We start from the raw sequence: 19,633 nt of genomic DNA, 5'->3' as shown, positions 1-19,633 counted from the left end.
TGTCTACTGTTGTCATCTTTATGTCGATAAGTACCCAGTGGATAGCTTTCACTTATAAGTGAGAACATGCAATATTTGGTTTTCTGTTCTTGCATTAATTTGCTTAGGATAATGGCCTCCAGCTGAATCCATATTGCTGCAAAGACATTTCATTCTTTTGTATCACTTTGTAATATTCCATGGTGTATATGTACCACATTTTCTTTATTCAGTCCACTGTTGATAAGCACCTAGGTTGATTCCACATCTTTATTATTGTGAATAGTGCTGCAATAAACATGTGAGTGCATGTGTCTTTTCAGTAGAATGATTTGTTTTCTTTTAGGTATATACCCAGTAATGGTATATACCCAGATGTCTGCCAAATGGTAGTCTGTTTTTTAAGTTCATTGAGAAACCTCCAATCTGATTTCTACAGTGGCCGAAATAATTTATATTTCTACCAACAGTATAGAAGTGTTCCCTTTTCTCTGCAGCCCCACCAATATCTGCTGTTTTTCGACTTTTTAGTAATAGCTATTCTGGCTGGTGTGAGATGCTATCTCATTGTGGTGTTTTGTTGTTGTTGTTGTTGTTGTTGTTGTTATTGAGACAGAGTCTTGCTCTATGGCCCTACAAATTTTTGTATTTTTAGTAGAGATGGGGTTTCACCATGTTGTACAGGCTGGTCTTGAAGTCCTGACCTCTAGTGTTCTGCCCGCATAGGCCTCCCAAAGTGCTGGAATGACATCGTGTTTTTGATTTGCATTTCTCTAATTAGTGATATGGAGCAATTTTTCTAATTTTTATTTTTAAGTTCTGGGATACATGTGCAGGATGTACACGTTTGTAACATAGGTAAACAAGTGCCATGGTGGTTTGTTGCACCTATCAACCCATCACTTAGGTATTAAGCCCAGCATGCATTAGCTATTTTTCCTAATGCTCTCTCTCCCTCCACCCCAACCCCTGAGAGGCCCCAGTGTGTGTTGTTCCCCTCTCTATGTCTATGTGCTCTTTGTTCAGCTCCCACTTGTAACTGAGAACATGCTGTATTTGGTTTTCTGTTCCTGCATTAGTTTGCTGAGGATAATGGCTTCCAGCTCATCCATGTTTGTTGGTAGCTTATATGTCTTCTTTTGAGAAGTGTCTATTCATGTTTTTTTGCCTATTTTTAATGGTTTTTTTTCTTCTTCCATTGTTTAAGTTCCTTATCAATTCTAGATATTAGGTCTTTGTCAGATGCATTAGTTTGCAAAATTTTCTCCATTCCATAGGTTGCCTGTTTACTCTGTTGATTGTTTCTTTGGCTCTACACAAGCTATTTAGTTTAATTAGTTCCCACTTGTTAATTTTTATATTTGTTGCAATGGCTTTTGAGAACTTAGTCAAATTATTTCCCAAGCCCCATGTCCAGAATGGAGTTTCCTGGGTTTTCTTCTAGGATTCTTATGATTAGAAGTCTTATACTTTAATCTTTAATACATCTTGAGTTAGTTTTTGTATACGGTAAAAGTTAGAGGTTCAGATTTATTCTTTTGTGTATGGCTAGCCAGTTATCCCAGCAACATTTATTGAATAAAGAGTTATTTCCCCATTGCTTATTTTTGTCAACTTTATCAACAGTTTGATAGCTGTAGGTTTGTGGCTTTATTTCTGGGTACTCTATTCTGTTTCATTGGTCTATGTGTCTGCTTTTATACCAGTACCATGCTGTTTTGGTTACTGTGGCCTCATAGTAGAGTTTGAATTTAGGTAATATTATGCCTCTAGATTTGTTTTTTTTTTTTTTTTTTTTTGCTTAGGATTGCCTTGGCTATTCGGGTTCTCTTTTGATTCCATATGAATTTTATAATAGTTTTTTCAATTCTATGAAAAATGATGTTGGTCATTTGATAGGAATAGCATTGAATCTATAGATTGCTTTAGGTGGTATGGTCATTTTAATGATATTGGTTCTTCCAATCCATGAGCATAGAATGTTTTTCTATTTGTATCAAATATAATTTCTTTTAGCAGTGTTTTGTTTTTTCTTGCAGAGATTTTTTACCACATTGGTTAGATATATTACTGGGTATTCTATATTTGCGTGTGGCTATTATAAATGATAGTGTGTTTTTGATTTGGCTCTCAGCTTAAGCAGTATTGGTATATAGAAATACAACTAGTTTTTGTACATTGATTTTGTATCCTAAAACTGCTGAAGTTGTTTATTGGTTCCTGGAGCCTTCTGATGGAGTCTTTGGGTTATTCAAGGAATAGAATTGTATCATCGGCAAGGAGAGATAGTTTGACTTCTTTTCCTATTTGGATGCCTTTCTCTCGCCTGATTGCTCTGACTAGTATTTCCAATACTATGTTGAATAGGAGGGGGAAGAGTAGGCATCTTTGTCTTCTTCTAGTCATCAAGGAGAATGCTTCCAGTTTTTGCTTGTTCAGTATGCTGTTGGTTTGTCGTCAATAGCTTTTATTATTTTGAGGTTCAATGCCTAGTTTCTCAAGGGTTTTTACCATGGAAGAATGTTGGATTTTACCTAAAGCTTTTTCTGCATCTATTGAGATGATCGTATAGTTTTTGTAATATAATTCTCTTTATATGATGAACCACACTTATTGATTTGCATATGTTGAACCAACCTTGCATCCTGGGAATGAAGCATACTTGATTATGGTCAATTAACTTACTGATGTGCTGCTGAATTCAGTTTGTTAGTATTTTGTTGAGGTTTTTTGCATCTATGTTCATCAGGGATATTGGCCAGTAGTTTTATTTAGTGGTTGTGTTTTTGTCAGGGCATTGCTTGCTTCATATAATGAGTTAGAGAGGAGACCTTCCTCCTCAAATTTTTGAAATGGTTTCAGTAGAATTAGCAGGTCTTTTTTGTACATCTAGCAGGATTCAGCTATGAATCTTTCTGGTCCAGGGCTTTTTTGGTTGTTAGATTTTTTATTAGTGATTCAATTTCAGAACTCAACATTGATTTGTTTGGGGTTTCAATTTCTTTGTGACTCAATATTGGGAGATTGTGTGTTTCCAGGAATTTATCCATTTCCTCCAGATTTCCTAGTTTGTGTGCATAGAGGTGTTCATAATAGTTCCTGAGTACTTTTTTTTTATTTCTGTGGGATCAGTTATAATGTAACTTTTGTCATTTCTGATAGTACTTATTTGGATCTTTTCTCTTTGTAAATCTAGCTAGTGGTCTATCAATCCTGCATATTCTTTCAAACACCAACTTTTGGTTTCATTGGTTCATTATATGAATTTTGGGGTGTCAGTTTCATTCAGCTCCATTCTAATTTTAGTTATTTCTTTTATTTTGCTAGCTTTGGAGTTAGTGCATCCTTGTTTTCCTAGTTCCTTGAGGTGCAGTGTTAGATCATTAATTTGAAATCTTCCTAATTTTTTGAAGTAGGCGTTTAGCACTATAACCTTCCTCTTAATACTGTTTTTGCTAAATCTCATAGAATTGGGTATTTTGTCTTTTGCTAGCTTTGGAGTCAATGCATCCTTGTTTTCCTAGTTCCTTGAGGTGTAGTGTTAAATCATTAATTTGAAATCTTCCTAATTTTTTGAAGTAGGAGTTTGGCACTATAATCTTCCTCTTAACAATGCTTTTGCTAAATCTCATAGAATTGGGTATTTTATCTCTGTTTTTATTTAGTTTAAATTTTTTTTTCTGCCTTGATTTCATCATATACCCCAAAGTCATTCAGGAACATGTTGCTTAATTTCCATGAAATTTTCTGGTTTGGAGAGATTTTATTGATACTTATTTTTATTTTTGTTTTACTGTAGTTTGAGTGTATGGTTGGTAGGATTTTGTTTTTTTTAATGTATTGAGAGTTGCTTTATGGAGGAGTATGTGGTCAGTCTTGGAGTATGTTTTATGTGCAGATAAAAGTGTATATTCTTGGTTGATAGGTGGAGTATTCTGTAGATGTCTATTAGGTCCAATTTATCAAGTGTCAGTTTAAATCCAGAACTTCTTTGTTAGTTTTCTGACTTGATGACCTGTCTGATGCAGTCATTGTGGTGTTGAAGATCCCTATTATTGTGTGACTGTTTAAATCTTATAACAAGTTTAGAAGTACTTGTCTTATGAATCTGGATACTCCAATGTTGGGAGTTTACATATTTAGGATAGTTAAGTCTTCTTGAATTGAACACTTTATCGTTATGTATTGCCCTTCTTTGTTCTTTTTTACTGTTGTTGGTTTAAAGTCTGTCTTGTTCTGATATAAGAATTATCAATTCCTTCTCTTTTTTCTTTTCCATTTGCACGGTACATCTTTCTCCAACCCTTTACTTTGAGCCTATGGGTGTCATTATGTGTGAGATTGGTCTCAAAGATAGCGGATGAATGAGTCTTTTTTTTTAAATCCAATTTGCCACTCTGTGCTTTAAGTGAGGCATTTAGACCATTTATGGTCAAAGTTAATATTGACATGTGAGGTTCTGAACCTGTTGTAAAGTTGTTAGCTGTTCGCTTTGTAGTTTCTATTGTGTTTTTGCTTTTGAGGGTCTACAGGCCATGTACTTAAGTATGTTTGTGTAGTAGTGGGTATCACTCTTTTGTATCCATGTTTAAAGGTCTCTTGTAAGGTTGGTCTAGTGGTAGCAAATTCCTTTAGCACTTGCTTGTCTAAGAAAGATTACATTTCGACTTCACTTATGAAGCTTAGTTTTGCAGAATATAAAATTCTTGTTTGAATTTTTTTTTTTTTTTAAGAATGCTGAGAATAGGTCCTCAACTAGACTTGGTGGCTCACACCTGTAATCCCAGCACTTTGGGAGGCTGAAGTGTGCAGATCACTTAAGGCCAGAAGTTGGAGATGAGCCTGGGCAACATGGTGAAACCCCATCTCTACTAAAAATACAAAACTTAGCCGGGCATGGCGGCACACACCTGTAGTCCCAGCTACTCAGAAGGCTGAGGCAGGAGAATTGTTTGAACCCAGGAGGCAAAGGTTGCAGTGAGCTGAGATAGTGCCAGTGCATCCCATCCTGGGTGACAGAGTGAGACTCTGGTGAAATTTACAATCAGTAGCATCATCCTTCATTCTGTCTGTACTATGAGATTCTACACTTAAATCTCAGCATTTTGGTATAAAACTTTAAGACAGCATAAGGAATTTCAAGTGAAGAAAAAGGGGAAAAATAAATATCTGCAAACAACTAATAATGACTAAACACTGAACCAGACCTAAAACATCTTCTAGTTGCTCCGCACATTGCATCCCATTACCATCCAGCCACATCAGAAAACAGAACAGTGAGGAACAGAGAAGACACTTGGTAGATATTTTCAAGAGATTTTAACAGAATATTCTTAAATGAGAAAACAACTCATGGTTTCTTATGTTTTCTATAAAGCAATAAAGGGTGAGAAACATGAAATCTCAAATAGAGCTATTAAATGACTCTAAATTTAAGAAAAAGAACATAATTTCTGCCAAAATAGAAAAAATTAATTGGAGGTAGTAGGTTTTTTTGTTTGTTTTGCTTTGTTTGTTTTTAAGGATACTTATATTTCACATTAATCTCATTGATAAGGTGACAAAAAAAAACAACCCTTTTTTTTAAACTGTCTTGCTCTTGCTCTGTTGCCAGGCTAGAGTGCAACAGCATGATCTCAGCTCACTGCAATCTCCTGGGTTCAAGCGATTCTCCTGCTTCAGTCTCCCGAGTAGCTGGGATTACAGGCACCCACCATTGCACCCAGCTAATTTTTGTATTTTTAGTAGAGACAGGATTTCACCATCTTGGCCAGTCTGGTCTTGAACTCTTGACCTTGTGATCCACCTGCCCCGGCCTTCCAATGTGCTGGGATTACAGGCGTAAGAGTGAGCTCTACAGTATCATTTTTAAAAGTACAAGTGAATGTGGATCCATCTGGGCAAAAATAAACTACAAAGAAGACAAAGATGCAACACTCAACCCCTGCACAGGACAACACACTGGAGCTGACCAAGCACATGTTTTATGAACACTTTTTCAAAATCAAACGTTAGAACATATAAAAACTTGTTTGTTCTTATTATTTTGATTCTGTCATTTCTTGCATATCACCTCCTCCTCGTCCTGGCACTTTGTGCAGTGAGAAAAGTCATCAAAATTGGAGGTTGTGTGCTTGTTGGAAGTAAAAATTTTCAGCACTTGTTTTTCTTTTTTCTAAGGGCACCTCCTGTGTTTCACAGTTTATGACTGGCTTGTTGTCATTATTCTCCAGTCTGATATGCCTGAGCTGGTTACTGGGCATATCCCTGACAAAAATACACTTGACATCAAACTTCCCCTTCCATTTGTCTTGAGACCAGACTCCAGCACTGGTGCTGCTGTCCACAGGGCACTTTCATCTCAGCCACCCCACAGAAATACCCACTCCCCACTGACACTAAAGAACTGGTAGATAGGCTTCTTGCTGCTTATAGAGCTGAATGCACTGTCCAAGTACTTAGTGCCATGTTCTGTACTACACAAAATGGAGTACTTAATGAAGTGGTGAATGTCATCCTCACAATAGCTCTTTAAAATGCACAAATGGCCACATTTAAGATTCCAGTCAAATTCTTTAGGATGGTAACTGTGGGAAGATTTCAGGTTTTTTTTCACACTTGGGGCAGAATTAGTCTGGGTATTTCCAGAAGAGTTATTATCACTATTGGCCCCTCTGCCCTGCCCAAATGCCATATTTCCATGTAAGGAATGATCCAGCAGGTCTGGAGTGGCTGTTGAGGGCTCTGATACTGTGGTTGAGCCAAAGCAGGTTGCATCATTAGGTGAAGCCAAGGCACCTTCAGGGGTTGTGGAACAGCCTGTGAGGATGGTGTCTGCTGGGGGGCCAGGGTCTTCAGCACAGGCCCCTTGTTAACCCAGGTGTCAATGTCCATGTTATGCTTTATAGATGGAGTGAGCAGTGAACCCCTTATCACAGGCCCACTCTTTCTTTCCATTTTAGGCCATGGTTTTGCAGGCTTGCTGGTAATGGCAGCCCATGAGGTCAGCTTTGAAACTGTCATGTTCACATTTGTCCCATCATTGCCAGAAAGGATGCCAATCAGTACCACACTGCTAATAATAAAGGCCACTGTCTTGACTGCAGAGGAGCTGACATCCCAAATCATCAGGCTGACCATGCCCACTACAGGCTGTTCACCCCAGGGTCCTTGCTAAGGGGTCACTGTGAACACCCATCTGCCCATCAACCACTGTGCAGCCTAGGGAGCTTGAGGGTAGGTATAGCTGCTCTCATATGTAGAGCTCTGAATCTGCTACCCTTGAGACCCACTTGTCCTCCATGAAAATTAAACCTGTGCTGATAGATTTTGTTCTTCAGACCCCAAGGCTACCCCAAAACAGAATTGTGCATAAAATTATGATCTCTGTTACTGAGCTGTTCATAGGTGGTGAGGTGTGGAATCAAAGGGTCTCTTGCAGTGGACCACAGAGCCTCATTGAGGGGTTAAGGAACTCCAGTGTATTCTGGGCAATAGCAGGACAGATAGCGGTCACTCACTGAAAGATAATTGTTACTCTGATTTGACTCCCCAGAAAGGTAGTGCTGAAAGTCATTTTGTCATGAACCCTATCCTTCTGATGCAAAGAATCACTGTGTACTTTATTATCTTGTCCTTTTGTTCTCTAAGTGTCCATCCTGATGGTCACATGCTTCATGAACAGCCTGGAGAAGTGCAGGGCTCAAGTATACCTGTGAGGCTGAACCTGTCATCTCTGCTCATACAATCTCTGGCCTCACCACCAACTCCCCATTTACCAGCTGGGCAGTGTCAGTGGCGGTAGCTGCTGGGTGCTCAGGCCACTGGTGAGGCACCACCTCAGTAATGCTTTTCCCAAGCCCCAGTCTCTATAAGTCTCCCATTATAAACTCCAAGATTCCCCTGTAATTTTCCACCATGGTAGTTATCATCCTTGCTACTTTTTTTGTTTGTTTGTTTTTGAGGCTGAGGACTTACTACGTTGCCCAGGCTGATCTCAAACTCCTGGGCTCAAACAATCCTCCCAGCTCAGCCTCCCAAGTAGCAGGGATTATAAGCATGTGCCACCAGGCCTGCCTATCCTTGCCATTTCTTTCCCAGTATCCACCTACTCAACAAAATTGTGAAGACAAAAGAACAAGGACTGTGGCTATCTTGTTTACTAATGCTTATCCCAGCACCTTCCACGGGGTAGACAGTTACTCAATGAAGTCTGCAGAATCAGTAAATAAATGGAAAGAATAGGTATTTCATACCTAACTGGAGATTTATATAATAAAAACCTATGAGAAAAATTAGATTTAATTGGTTTTAACTAATGTTAGCTTATAAAATAAGTAGAAGAAAGGGCTAATGGTGATGAAAGAATAAAATATAAAACCATAGAGAAAATCAACAAGGTCAAAGTTTTTTTTTTAATTTTTTATAAAACTGATAAAGCCCTAGCAAGATAGAATAAGTAAATTACTGACATCAAATATGAGATAGGGGACATTATTATGGATACTATAGAAATTAATGAGATAATAAAAGATGTTATGAAAATTTTATGTTAACAAATTTGTCAACTTAAATGAAATGGTCAAATTTAGAAATAGGTAAACAAATTTTGATATGTTGATACAATGATATACTATATAACAATATAAACAAATGAATTATTACTACATACAAGATGAATCTCAAAAACATCTTGTAAAGTAGGCCGGGCGCGGTGGCTCAAGCCTGTAATCCCAGCACTTTGGGAGGCCGAGGCGGGTGGATCATGAGGTCGAGAGATCGAGACCATCCTGGTCAACATTGTGAAACCCCGTCTCTATTAATACAAAAAAATTAGCTGGGCACGGTGGCGCGTGCCTGTAATCCCAGCTACTCAGGAGGCTGAGGCAGGAGAATTGCCTGAACCCAGGAGGCGGAGGTTGCGGTGAGCCGAGATCGCGCCATTGCACTCCAGCCTGGGTAACAAGAGCGAGACTCCGTCTCAAAAAAAAAAAAAAAAAAAAAAAAAAAAAAAAAAAAAACATCTTGTAAAGTGACAGAAGTCAGTCCCAACATAAAATACACTGTATATTTCTAGCAATATGAAGTCAACAAACAGGCAAAAATAATCAATGGATACCAAAAAAAAAAAAGAATAGTGATTTTTGTCTGGGGGATCTTTGGGGGCGGTATGAATGGAAAAGAAAATGGGGGAACTTTCTAGAATAGCCATTCTCAGTTCGATGCTGTGAGAGAATTATGTCTCACAGAAAATAATTTGCGAGACTATTTTCTTAATTATCCTAATAATAATACATAGTATTATTCTTGATGCACAAGAGGTAAACTGATTAATTAGAAACAATGTATGCCATTGGGCCTGAGGATTTAACTCCCTTCTAGATCCCCAGTTAATAGGTGCTATCTGGGGCTGCACTGTTCCGTATTGTAGCCACTACCCACATGTAGCCATATGAATTTAAATTTAAATTATTTAAAATAAAATAAAATTTAAAATTTAGTTCCCCAGTCAGACCAGCCACACTTCAAATGCTCAAAAACCATACATGGCAAGGGCTGCTATATTAGGTAATACATATATGTCCATTTTAATCTCAATTTTTAAAAATAAGAAGTTAGCATAAATAAGTTTATATTAGGTATGAATAAGGTTTTAAAGTTTGACGATGGTAAGGTATGAAACACAAAAACAAAACAAAACTCTTACTTTTGTCAGTTTTCATAATATAACACATTTACTAAACTGTAACATTTCATATGATTACCAGTTCTGAATAATCACTTTCCATGAAAACAGCAATTTGGAAATGTGTATCTGGGCTTGAGTTCATTTTGAAATATAATTAATACCCCCAGGACTAGTCAAATTTGTTTCACCCAATTTATCTTTAAAGGATTATAGAACCAGGGTATTTTCCAGCAGTACTTAGACCAAATGCTTAATATTCAAGATAGGCTTTAACACAGCACACTTGGTGAAAAACACCACCACTGCTACAAACAATAGAACACTTTCTATATCAGCCAAGTTAAACATATCAGCATCTTTCATGAAGTCATGCAATCAAATAGACTTCATTTTACAAGATACTGTCCACTGGACTCTAAAATGAGTTTGCTAAATTAGTATTTCAGTGAATTAGAGTTAAAGAGAATATACAGATTTTCAAGTGCCATTGGTTTAGACCAAAATGTCTTAGAACCAAAAAACAAATTTATCAATAGCTGTCAGCAATCTCTAAGTATTCAGCTTAAAGGAATATGTGTAAATTGTGAATTTATTCCAAACATACAAACAAGAAAATAAAATTTAAAAAAAGGCTCTGATTCCTAGAATAGCCTATGGCCAATTTTTCTACCAAAAGAATGCTTATTTTAAATAAATTATCAGCCCAATGTAACAGCTGAATTATAGTCTAAGGTTTAGCACTTATATAGACATATAAAGTCTAGTGTGTGTATAACATAGTAGCCTGCCGTAAGGCTTGGGAGGTCCCAACAATGTCCAGTTGATGTTGGAAAGATGAGTTCTAAGCCATAGTTGTGCTCAGGGCAGTTTGCCCTGTCTTTCAAGAGCCGACTGTACTCATATCTTCCCAATTCTACTTTCAGGGACATCATGTTAGTGGCTTGAATTAGGCCACAGTGGAAATTGCCAGATGGCTCTCATTTAAACACTGAAATAATGTAAGTAATAGCACACTGGAAAATGGCAATAATATGAAACAGGTCCTACACTAGAAACCTATTTTATGGTTTATCGTTGTGTTGCTCCTGACTGCCGCTCTCACCCACTCCACCATCTTATTTAGTGGCATCTCCAGTCTCTGGATACTTAGGCAAAATACTTTGTAATCGTGCTTCTTTTTACCTCATGGCTTTTTTATCACTTATCAAAAAATTTGGCTGCTGTTACTTTCAAAATATATCCAGAATTCAACTATTTCCCATACTTCTCACTGCTACCACCCTGGACCAAGCCACAACAGCTCTTTCCCAGTCTTCATCTGCTCTTAACTGCTGCCCTTCTACCCCCTACCACCTAGTCTCAGAATAGCAGCCCCAGGGATACTTGAAACCTTGCTGGCTCCCCATTCACAGTAAAAAATTCAAAGCCCCTACAGCGAACTGTTGATCTGACCCCTATTCCCACTCTGAACACAGTTTTAGCTACTTTCCTCTCACTCTCTCCACTCCAGCCACATTGGCCTTTTTGCTCTTCCTTGAATATGTGCCAAGAATTCCCACGTCCATGCCTGTGCATGAATTGTCCTAGTATTAGACTGTTATTTGCTAATATGTGCATGACCAGCTCTTTCAATCCCTTCAAGTTTTGACTCAAATGTCACCTTCTTAATAAGCCCTACCCTGATCACACTCTCAAATTGCAATGCACTCTTCAGCAATTGCCCTTTATCTGGTCCATCTTCCCTTTATCCTGCTCCACTTTCCTTTTCCTCCCATAGCACTTATTAACTTCTAACATACTATATAATTTACTTATTTTATGTAAATAAAGGCAAGTAAAGTTAATACTTTATGAAGGCAGAGTCTTTCATCAATTTTATTCGCAGATGTACCCCATGCCTCTGGAATAATGCTTGGCACATTGTAGTTGCTCAAGAAATGTTTGTTAATGAAAAAATGAGTGGCTATCCCAAACTCTAAAGAATGTCAGATAGCTTTGTTTTCTCCTTTGATCTTAAGATGTTTGGGAACGTGATAACTGGATCTGAAAGCCATCCAAATGCGTTGTGAAAACGTTCAGAACTGTTTAATCACATCTGTGATTCTATTCTGTAAACTAAAATCTGTCAGAAATCTAATGCCAAAACTGTTATTGGAATTTTGTTGCTCACTGCATCACTTCTAAGAACAGTTTGAATCATTTCCTGAGACCCTAAAGGCTATAAATACACCATCTGCTTCTTAGCTGGTGAAGAGACTCTAGTTTGTGTAAAGGTTTTAAACATATTTTAGGAGACCTAAATGGTTTGAATACTAAAGTTAACCTATGATTTACAGGAGCAAAGAAACAAATGATTCTAGCACCCTGTAAAATTTTATGCTTGACTGCTACATTATTTTGTATCTGTACATGAAACTACTTTTCATTTTCTTTACTAGATACTATCAACATACAAATAACAACTCAAAATCTAGAAGTATAAGATTCTTATAACACCAAAGAACCAGTAGAATTATGTACTTTATATTGTTCAATAATAGAGAACCTGTATTATTGCATTTGAACACTCCAATTCCAAAATTTTATAAAATGTCTAAATATTATATGAAAATGATCATATATATTTTGGAGCAAATTTCTAAAATGGCCTTCAGACACAATCTTCACAGCCATTTAGAGATGTAAAGCAACAAATAACCTACATTTGTTTTTAAAATGTGTTGCAATGCTCTAAACACCTAACATGCTTTAAAAGTTTAAATTCATTGGTATGGCAGTAAACATGACTGACAGCTTTAGAATACATTAAAGAAATGAAAAAGAATTTTTAACACTGTTATGCATGTCTGGATGGGAAGAAGGAAAAAGAGAACAAATACAGGGAATTCTAACTTCTCCATACCTCTAGAGGATAAGAGAGTTGTTTGTTATTTGTTTGTTTGTTGCTCTCTTTTAAAAATAAAGTGATAGTGCATGAACTACATTTTCATCTATCAATTTTTGGCAGAAGCATGGGAACAAGTGGTGCAAAAAGAACCTATGGATCCTGCTGTCATGGCAGGGATAACCATAGCCATCAGCATTGAATGGAGATGTAAGATATATAATCATTGTAGCAATCAAAGCACACAAGTCCTACCTTGCCCATTCATATGTAACTCAATGAGCATTGTTCTCTGTGGGCAAGATAAGCAGCCCCAAAGTACAGGTGAACAGAAGATATGGTGAGATTACCAGCGTCAGTGTGAATCCTAGCCAGTTTGAAAGTTCATATTGGAACCAAACCTGCTAAAGAGGAAGTATTACTAAGCAATATTGTATATTAAGAGCATGGTATTATTGATGATTAAATTCTCAAGTATTTATTAATTTTTTAATGCACAATATGCCTTCCTAAGGAAAACTTAGACCTCACTTGCCTCTAGAATCCTTGTTTCAGTGCACACTAAATGTGTAGAAATGACATATGAAAATTTTACAGCTTCTCTATATCTTTCAATTAAATAACAAATATCTAGTGATTGCCTATCACTCACTAGACACATGTTGAGAGTGCAACAATAAACAAGGCAAGTGATGCCTGAGATACATTAAGGAAATCAACATGTGTCCTCTAATTTGGGACCAGATGGGTCAATGTATACATTCATTATTTTCTAGAAAACAAAAACATATATATTTAAAGCCAAATATGACTACAAAAGCAGAGTTCTGGAAATTAAACCAAGGTTTTGCCATAAAAGATAACAAAAGATAATAAAAAGGTAGGCAAAGGTAGTATTCCAATCCTGTATTACATTCAGTGGTTCAGGATAAATTATTTTTATAATGAATCTCAATGTAAATTTCATTTTCTATGTTTTGTACTCACCCACCAGCATATCAAACAATTTAACTTGGGAATTCATTGTTCAAATACACTTAATACACTTGTGCAAATAGGTAAATACAAAGATGTCTACAAAAATATTTTTTATAATTTTTAAAATGACATAACCTAAATGCCTAAAAATAAGGGAATGAGGAAGTAATTATCTATATAAGATATTAGCTATTAAAAAGAATATTTCAAATTCATATATACAGGCTTAGAACAATGTCTTAAACTTCAAAGTGAAAAAAATTAATTAGCAAATGCTCTCTGTAATAACACTGCACTTTTATCTTTTAAAAGCATATACATATATATTTCTATATTGATTTATTTTATTTCATCACACTTTGCTTTATCGCACTTGGCTGATCCTGCATTTTTTATAAATTAAAGGTTTTACACAACCCTTTATCAAGCAAGTCTATCAATATCAATTTTCTAAATCCATGTGCTCACATTCTGTCTCTGTGTCACATTTTGGTAATTCTTATAATATTTCAAACTTTTTCATTATTATTGTATCATTTTTGGTGATCTCTGACGAGTCATCATGACGTTACTATTGTGATTGTTTTGGGGTGCCACAAATTATGCCCATATAAGACAGAAAACTTAATTGATAAATGCTGTGATTTATCATGCCTTTTTGCTTAGGGATTGCCTTGGTTATTTGGGCTCTTTTTTGGTTCCATATGAATTTTAAAATAGTTTTTTCTAGTTCTGTGAAGAATGTCATTACTAGTTTGATAAGAATAGCATTGAATCTGAAAATTGCTTGTGTGCTCTGACTACTCTACCAACCAGCTGCTCACCATCTCTCTCCTTTTCCTCAGGCCTCTCTATTCCTAAGAAACAGAAATACTGAATTCTGCCAATTAATAACTCTATAATGATCTCTAAGTGTTCAAATGAAAGGAAGAGTTATGCATCTCTCACTTTGTGTGTGTTTGTGTGTGTTTTTTTCTTGGTATTTTTCTTTCCTTTTTTGAAAAACTTTTATTTTAGGTTCAGGGTTACATTGAAGGTTTGCTATATAGGTAAACTCACCTCATGAGGGTTGGTTGTACAGATTATTTAATCACCCAGTTATTAAGCCTACTACCCAGTAGATATTTTTTCTGCTCCTCTCCCTCCTTTCACCATCCACCCTCAAATAGACCCCAGTGTCTATTGTTCCTTTCTTTGTGTTCATGAGTTCTCATCATTTAGCTCCCATTTATAAGTTAGTCTGTGGTGTTTGGTTCTGTTTCTGCCTTAGTTCATGAAGGTTAATAGCCTCCAGCTCCATCTGTGTTCTTGCAAAAGACATAATCTCATTCCTTTTTATGGCTGCATAGTAGTCCATGGTGTATATGCACTACATTTGCTTTATCCAATCTGTCATTGTTGGGTATTTAGGTTGATTCCATACATTTGCTATTGTGAATAGCACTGCAATGAACATTCATTCATGTGCATGTGTCTTCATGGTAGAATGATTTATATTCCTCTGGGTATATACCCAGTAATGGCATTTCTGGATTGAATAGTAGTTCTGCTTTTAGTTCTTTGTGAGAAATTGCCACAGTGATTTCCACAATGGTTGAACTTATCTACACTCCCACCAACAATGTATAAGTGTTCCCTTTTCTCTGCAACCTCAACAGCATCTGTTATATTTTACTTTTTTTTTTTTTAGGAAAGCCAAGAAAATATTTTTTGACTTTTTAATAATAGCCATTGACTGCTGTGAGATAATATCTCACTGTAGTTTTGATTTGTGTTTCTCTAATGATCAGTGATATTGAGCTTTTTCTTATATGCCTGTTTGCTACATGTACGTCTTCTTTTAATAACTCTCCTTTGACCACATTTTATTGTGGTTGTTTGTTTTTCTCTTGTAAACTTGATTAAGTTTCTTATAGATGCTGGATATTACACCCTTGTCAGATGCGTCGACTGCAAAAATCTTCTCTCATTCTATAGGTTATCAGTTGACTCTGTTGACAGTTTCTTTTGCTGTGCAGAGTGCTTTTGTTGCAATTGCTTTTGATGTTTTTGTCATGAAATCTTTTCTCATTTCTATGTCCAGGATAGTACTGTCTAGGCTGTCTTCCAGAGTTTTTACAGTTTTGGGTTTTACATTTAAGTCTTTAATCTACCTTGAGTTGATTTTTTTATATGGTGTAAGGAAGGGGTCCCATTTCAATCTTCTGCATATTCAATAATATTTTCTATTCAATAAATGGCTCTGGGATAACTGGTTATCCAATTTATTGAATAGGAAGTCTGTTCCCTATTGCTTGTTTTTGTCATCTTTGTCAAAGATCAGAAGGTCACAGGTGTGTGGCCCTGTTTCTGGCCTCTCTACTCTGTTCCATTGATCTCTCTGCCTATTTTTGTACCAATACCATGCTGTTTTGTTTACTGTAGCCCTTTATTATAGTTTGAAGTTGAATAAGGTGATGCCTCTGGCTTTGTTCTTTTTGCTTAGGATTGCCTTGGCTTATTTTTGGTTCCATATGAATTTTAGAATAGTTTTTTCTAGTTCTGTGAACAACGTCAAAGGTAGTTTGATAGGAATAGCACTGAATCTGTAAATTGCTTTGGGCAGAATGGCCATTTCAATAACATTAATTCTTCCTGTACATGAGCATGGTATGTTTTGCCATTTGTCTGTATCTTTTCTGATTTCTTGAGCAGTATATTGTAATTCTCATGGTAGAGATTTTTCATCTCCCTGGTTAGCTGTATTGCTAGGTATCTTTTTTTTTAGTAATTGTGAATGAGATTGCCTTCCTGATTTGCCTTTGGCTTGACTCTTTTTGGTGTATAGGAATGCTAGTACTCTTTGTACATTGATTTTGTATCCTGAAACTGTGCTGAAGTTGTTTATTAGCTGAAGGGGCTTTTGGGCTAAGACTATGGAGTTTTTAGATATGGAATCTTGTCATCAGCAAACAGGGATAGTTTGGCTCTCTCTTCCTATCTAGATGCCCTTTATTTCTTTCTCTTGCCTGATTGCTCTGGCTAAGACTTTCAGTACTATGTTGAACAGAAGTGGTCAGAGACGGCATCCTTATCTTATGCCACTTTTCAAGAGGAATATTTCCAGCTTTTGTCCATTCAGTATAATGTTGACTGTGAGTTTGTCATTGATGATTCTTATCATTTTGAGGTATGTTTCTTTAACACCTAGTTTATTGAAAGTTTTTAAAAGGAAGGACATCTGTCACTTTAAATTAAAAGCTAGAAATGATTATGCCTACTGAGACAAGCCAAAAGCTAGGCCTCTTTTGCAAAATAGCCAAGTTTTGACTGAAAAAGAAAAGCTCTTGAAGAAAATTAAAAGTGCTACTCCAGTGAACACATGAATAAGAAAATAAAACAGCCTTATTACTAATATTTAAAAAGTTTGAATAGCCTGTATAGAAGATAGAAGATCAAAGCAGCTATAACATTCCCTTAAGCCAAAGCCCTAATATGGAACAAGGCCCTAACTCTGTTCAGTTCTACAAAGGCTGAGAGAGATGAGAAAGCTGCAGAAGAGTTTGAAGTTTGCAGAGAGGTTTGTTCATGAGGTTTAAGGCAAGAAATTGTTTCCATAATACAAAACTGAAAGGTAAAGCAACAAGTGCTTATGTAGAAGCTGTGTTAGATATAGTGAACCCCAAGTTTTTCTTCAAAGAATCAGTATGTCAGTATGTTCAGTTGTCTTATTCTTTAATTCTCTATTTTAAACTTTAACTTCCTTGTAGTTCCAGTAAACAACCTTTTCCACTTGTTCTAATCAGTAGTTCACATCTGTTCCCCCAGCCCCTGGCTCCATCCCGATTCATCCTGGTCACCTGCTTCAGTCACCTGCTCCAGTCACCTGCTCTGGTCACCTTCTTTAACCTAGGACAACCCTGGCTATCTGCTCTGACCTGCCCGTAACCATCCTTCCTGCCAAACCACCCACCCTGCCACTCCAGCTCAGACGCCTGCTCTCTTTAAAATAGCCAATTGGGATTAGTTTAGCTTTTGTGGTCTAACCATAGCCAACAGAGAAATGACACAGCAGTAGGGGTGCCTCCCACCAGGCACAAATATCCCTTCCCCTCTTTGTCCAGGTATGCACTCGCCATTGTTCCATCTGTGAGCCGCATCCTTCTAAACAAGTAAATTGCTTTGCTGAGGAAATTTGTATTTGAGTACTACTTCTTTTGCAGCATCAAAAATTCTACTTATATCAGCTGCAGCAAGTTATCCAGGAGACCTAGCTAAGATCATTGATAAAGGTGACTACACTGAACAACAGATGTTTAATGTAGATTAAATAGCCTTATATTGGAAGAAGATGCCATCTAGGACTTTGGTAGCTGGAGAAGTCAGCCTGGCTCTAAAGATTCAAAGAACAGGCTGACTCTCTTGTTACAGACTCTCTTGTTAGGGACTAATGCAGCTGGTTACCTGAAGTTGAATCCAATGATCATTTACCATTTCAAAAATCCTATGGCCCTTAAGAATTATGCTAAGTTTACTTTGCCTGCTCTATAGAAACAACAAAGCCTGGGAGACAGCACATCTATTTACAGAATTGTTTACTGACTATTTTAAGCCAACTTTTGAGACATATTGCTCAGACCAAAAAAAAAAAAAAGATTCTCTTCAAAATATTACTGTTTATTAACAAAGCATGCATGGTCACAGAAGAGCTCTGGTAGAGATGTAGAAGGAGCTTAATGTTTTTATGTCTGCTAACAACCTCCATTTTGTAGCCCATGGATGGAGAAGTGGTTTCGACTTTCACATCTTATTATTTAAGAAATACATCTTGTAAAGCTATGGGTGCCACAGATAGTGAGTCCTCTGATGGATCTTGGCAAAGTAACTTGAAAAGCTTCTGGAAAGGATTGATCATTCTAGATAACATTAATGATATTTGTGATTCCTAAGAAGAGGTCAAAATATCAACATTAAAAGAAGTTTGGAAGAAGCTGATACTAATGTTCATGGATGACTTTGTGGAGTTCAACGTTTCAGTGGAAAGAGTAATTGCAGATGTGGTGGAGATAGAATGAGAACCAAGATGTGACTAAATTGCTTCAAGCTTACAATGACACTAACCTATGAAGAGTTGTTTCTTATGGATGAGCAAGGGAAGTAGTTTGTTGAGATGAAAACTTCTTCTGATGAAGATGCTCTAAGCATTGTAGAAATGAAAACAAAGAATTTAGAATACTACGTAAACTTAGTTGATAAAACAGTTGCAGAGTTTGAGAGGACAGACTCTAATCTTGAAAGAAGTTCCATTGTGGGTAAAATGCTATCAAACACCATTGTAAGCTACAGAGAAATTTCTCATAAAATAAGAGTCAAATGATGCAGCAAACTTTATTGTTGTCTTATTTTAAGAAATTGTCACAGGAATCCCAACTTTCAACAACCCTGATCAGCCAGCAGCTATCAACACTGAGGTAAGACCGTCCACCAGCAAAACGTCCATGACTTGCTGACTGTTTAGATGATTGTGTTTTTCTTAGCAATACAATATGTTTGAATTAAGGTGTGTATATCATTTTCTTAGATATAATGTTATTGCACAGTTAATATACTACAGTATAACATAAACATAACTTTTATATGCACTGGGAAACAAAACAATTTTTGGGACTTGCTTTATTGCAATATTCATTTAATTGTGGTGGTCTGAAACCAAACTTGAACTATCTTCAAAGTCTGTATAAATGAAATCTAGAAGGATACCATCCAAGCAATTAACAGTGGTAGACAACAGATTCAAATGTGTACACTTGGTACACTATTTGAACCATTTAAATAAGCATATATCACTTTTGTAATAATAAGAATTTTTCATTGGGTATATCTGCCCAATATCTTGCTAACCACCTAATTATTAATAATTGCTTTGTGATGTGATTATCTGGGAGGCAGAACACGCTGGCAGGATAGAAGACTCCACTGATCATACCCCCGACAAGTACATCAATTTAACACTATCTACATAGAACAAAAAAAAAAAAAAAAAAAAAAAACAAAAAAAAAACACCTGCATAAGAACTAAAAACCAAATGAGCCTTCACAGTACCTGGTTTGAATTACACATCACT

The 19,633-nt window shown here is 36.5% G+C and overlaps 1 long non-coding RNA gene and 1 pseudogene across 1 annotated transcript in view; both read right to left on the bottom strand.

Moving 5' to 3' along the window:
• Positions 1–19,633, bottom strand: part of LOC105729993 (uncharacterized) — a 662,720-nt gene that overhangs the window by 519,527 nt on the left and 123,560 nt on the right. The window lies entirely within an intron of this gene.
• On the bottom strand, positions 5,984–8,958 carry LOC105711404 (YTH domain-containing family protein 1-like; annotated as a pseudogene).

Source organism: Aotus nancymaae, unplaced genomic scaffold (assembly GCF_030222135.1).
Source record: "Aotus nancymaae isolate 86718 unplaced genomic scaffold, 86718_ANA_hifiasm-v0.15.2.pri h1tg000014l, whole genome shotgun sequence".
Classification (NCBI taxonomy): domain Eukaryota; kingdom Metazoa; phylum Chordata; class Mammalia; order Primates; family Aotidae; genus Aotus; species Aotus nancymaae.
The sequence above is the reverse complement of the archived record's forward strand: the minus strand, read 5'-3'. Positions and strand labels throughout refer to the sequence as shown.